The sequence below is a fragment of the Schistocerca americana genome, chromosome 10 (assembly GCF_021461395.2).
Source record: "Schistocerca americana isolate TAMUIC-IGC-003095 chromosome 10, iqSchAmer2.1, whole genome shotgun sequence".
NCBI lineage: Eukaryota > Metazoa > Arthropoda > Insecta > Orthoptera > Acrididae > Schistocerca > Schistocerca americana.
This window is the reverse complement of record NC_060128.1, coordinates 132,451,382-132,455,953: the sequence shown is the minus strand read 5'-3', so window position 1 is coordinate 132,455,953 and position 4,572 is coordinate 132,451,382.

Here is a 4,572-nt window from a genome sequence, read left to right as displayed (position 1 = left end):
TACATCTACATCTACATTTATACTCCGCAAGCCACCCAACGGTGTGTGGCGGAGGGCACTTTACGTGCCACTGTCATTACCTCCCTTTCCTGTTCCAGTCGCGTATGGTTCGCGGGAAGAACGACTGTCTGAAAGCCTCCGTGCGCGCTCTAATCTCTCTAATTTTACATTCGTGATCTCCTCGGGAGGTATAAGTAGAGGGAAGCAGTATATTCGATACCTCATCCACAAACGCACCCTCTCTAAACCTGGACAGCAAGCTGCACCGCGATACACAGCGCCTCTCTTTCAGAGTCTTCCACCTGAGTTTGCTAAACATCTCCGTAACGCTATCACGCTTACCAAATAACCCTGTGACGAAACGCGCCGCTCTTCTTTGGAGCTTCTCTATCTCCTCTGTCAACTCGACCTCGTACGGATCCCACACTGACGAGCAATAGTCAAGTATAGGTCGAACGAGTGTTTTGTAAGCCACCTCCTTTGTTGATGGACTACATTTTCTAAGGACTCTCCCAATGAATCTCAACCTGGTACCCGCCTTACCAACAATTAATTTTATATGATCATTCCACTTCAAATCGTTCCGCACGCATACTCCCAGATATTTTACAGAAGTAACTGCTACCAGTGTTTGTTCCGCTATCATATAATCATACAATAGAGGATCCTTCTTTCTATGTATTTGCAATACATTACATTTGTCTATGTTAAGGGTCAGTTGCCACTCCCTGCACCAACTGCCTATCCGCTGCAAATCTTCCTGCATTTCGCTACAATTTTCTGATGCTGCAACTTCTCTGTATACTACAGCATCATCCGCGAAAAGCCGCATGGGCCTTCCGACACTATCTACTAGGTCATTTATATATATTGTGAAAAGCAATGGTCCCATAACACTCCCCTGTGGCACGCCAGAGGTTACTTTAACGTCTGTAGACGTCTCTCCATTGATAACAACATGCTGTGTTCTGTTTGCTAAAAACTCTTCAATGCAGCCACACAGCTGGTCTGATATTCCGTAGGCTCTTACTTTGTTTATCAGGCGACAGTGCGGAACTGTATCGAACGCCTTCGGGAAGTCAAGAAAAATAGCATCTACCTGGGAGCCTGTATCTAATATTTTGTGTGTCTCATGAACAAATAAAACGAGTTGGGTCTCACACGATCGCTGTTTCCGGAATCCATGTTGATTCCTACAGAGTAGATTCTGGGTTTCCAGAAACGACATGATACGCGAGCAAAAAACGTGTTCTAAAATTCTACAACAGATCGACGTCAGAGATATAGGTCTATAGTTTTGCGCATCTGCTCGACGACCCTTCTTGAAGACTGGGACTACCTGTGCTCTTTTCCAATCATTTGGAACCCTCCGTTCCTCTAGAGACTTGCGGTACACGGCTGTTAGAAGGGGGGGCAAGTTCTTTCGCGTATTCTGTGTGGAATCGAATTGGTATCCCGTCAGGTCCAGTGGACTTTCCTCTATTGAGTGATTCCAGTTGCTTTTCTATTCCTTGGACACTTATTTCGATCTCAGCCATTTTTTCGTTTGTGCGAGGATTTAGAGAAGGAACTGCAGTGCGGTCTTCCTCTGTGAAACAGCTTTGGAAAAAGGTGTTTAGTATTTCAGCTTTACGCGTGTCATCCTCTGTTTCAATGCCATCATCATCCCGTAGTGTCTGGATATGCTGTTTCGAGCCACTTACTGATTTAACGTAAGACCAGAACTTCCTAGGATGTTCTGTCAAGTCGGTACATAGAATTTTACTTTCGAATTCACTGAACGGTTCACGCATAACCCTCCTTACGCTAACTTTGACATCGTTTAGCTTCTGTTTGTCTGAGAGGTTTTGGCTGCGTTTAAACTTGGAGTGGAGCTCTCTTTGCTTTCGCCCAATACAATAAGTTTGGAAATCAGACGGCTGAAAGGTGTTTGACTTGACATTCTGTTGTAAACGAAAGTTGGTAGGTGTGTTTCTACATCTGAAAGATGACGTCTTTTCAAATTTCGCGCCAATCATATAGGAGTGGCATTAGTAACGCCACTATGAGGATGAAAATCCTGTTTGCTTTAAATACACGCTGTACCGGTTGTGACCGTTGGTTACCTTTGTGACTGGACGTGTTGAGTTGACATTAGTCAAGATGCCTCTAAGGCGACAAAGACGTCGGGGCCGCGCCGGGCAGCTGTGCAGTCTGTGGCGTCTTGTCACGGTTCGCGCAGCTCTCTCCTCCCCCCTCCCCCTTCGGAGGTTAGAGACCACCCTCGGGCATGGGTGTGTGTTGTCCTTAGCGTAAGTTAGTTTAAGTAGTGCGTAAGTATAGGGAACGACGACCTCAGCAGTTTGGTCCCATAGTCCTTACCACAAATTTCCAAAGACGTCATTATAACTGAGTTTGAACGAGATCGTGTAATAGGTCTACGGCCAGCTGGATGTTCCTTCTGTGTTATTGCTGAAAGATTTGGCAGGAATGTAACCACTGTACATGATTCCTGCAGTGGTGCTCACGGGAATGTATGGTTACAAGAAGACCGGACTTCGGATGGCCATGAGGCACTACCGAGAGGGAAGACTTCTGTATCCCGCCTTGATAGGTAGCGCGTGGATCTGCTACTGTGAAGTACGTCGGTACTGCCTGTAGATTTTAAAAGTTTACTAAACAATATGAGTACATAAATGGTTACTTAACTTTGGCTGAGATGAGCATGTAGGTGCGAAGCCGTACAGGTAGTAAAGCTAACAGCTACTAGAAGTTACAAAGGCAAAATCTGTAGTGGCTCGCCCACTATGAAACAGAGACAATGTTAGTTGGTCGTCTACTCGGGATCAAATGGGCTGAATGTGGAGCGGCGCTCGTCGAGCTGCACAGCGTCGGCTAGAGGGCGCTGTCGTCGACGTTGTTCGTCCGCTCTCGTAGTGCCAACCTACGAGAGCGCACCTACGTTGTGGCATCGTGGCTATCGATACTACAAAGACTATCGTGTTTTGCATTTGGCTCTGGATCGTACTGCACCTCCAGCAGTAATCTCAGCAGCAGTTGGTACCACAGTGGGATAACAAACTGTTACAAATCGGTTACTTCAAGGACCGCTCCGATGAAGACACCCTGTGGCGTGCATTGCACTTAACCCAGACTACTCCCATTTGCGACTTGAGTGGTGTTACGCGAGAGCTCGTTTGATGGCAGGGGGGAAGTCTCTTGTGTGGTTTTACCTCGGTTGGCAGTGATGGTTTGACGGAGGCCAGTTCAGGGCCTGCTACCAACGCGTCTGCGAGCTCCACACACTGGGCCCACACCTCGAGTTATGATCTGGAGTGCGATTTCATATGACAGCTAGAGCACTCTCGTGATTAGCCCACATGCCGTGACTGCAAACCTGTACGTCTACCTGGTGATTCCCCCTACTGTGTTGCCACTCTTGACAGCATTCCATGGGGTGTTTTCCGACGGGACAACTCTCGCTCTACAGAGCGTCAACATGTTGATTTGGCCTGCTCGATCATACATCAGTTCAGCGTATATGGGACATCATCGGACAATAACTCCAGCGTCATGCACAAACAGCATTGACGGTGCCTGTATTGACCGACCAGGTGCAACACACATGGAACCCCATCCCACAAACTGACATCCGGCACCTGTACAGCACATCGCAAGCACGTCTGCATGCTTGCATTCAACATTTCGGTGGTTACACTGGTTATTAAACGTACCAGAAGCTCACATTTGCAATGACTCATCTCTGCTTTTTCAATGTTAATCACTTAAGTATGTTACCTAGACATATGTATTCCCAAAATTTCATTACTCTACATTAATTATTTATACTGGGTTTGTGTGTTCTAGAAGCCGTTACTGGTGTGCGCAGGCCCTACTGACTGTTGTTGTCACGTGAGCTCTCGAGCACGGTTTGTTCCGTCCGTGTACATCAGTTGACAGACGGCGACACCTTTCGGAGTACGAGGAGGAGGAGAAGAAGAAAATTGGTTTGCAACGTCCCGTCGGCAACGATGTCATTAGAGACGGGGCAAAGCCTGCCGCGGTGGCCGAGCGGTTCTAGGCGCATCAGTCCGGAACCGTGTCACTGCTACGGTTGTAGGTTCGAATCCTGCCTCGGGCATGGATGTGTGTGGTGTCCTTAGGTTAGTTAGGTTTAAATAGTTCTAAGTCTAAGGGACTGATGACCTCAGATGTTAAGTCCCATAGTGCTCAGAGTCATTTCAACCATTTTTTGAATAAGCATCTCGAACAGCACGATCACGACTCTGACAACCAACATGGATTCCGAAAACATCTGTCGTGCAAAATCAAACTTGCGCTTTTGTCAAGTGACGTCCTGTAAGGTAATCATGTAGACACTGTATTTATTAACATCCGGTAAGCATCTTACTCGGTAGCGCAACAAATCGCATCAGCAAGTACTCGATTAGACTGTATCGAAGACAGCATGGTCATAAAATGAGTCGTCTGTGTAACAAATGTGGTTGGAGCGAGCTATCATTTCTTGTCTTTGTGAAATCATTCGATCTTGTACTGTTTTATATATATACAGGGTGTTACAAAAAGGTACGC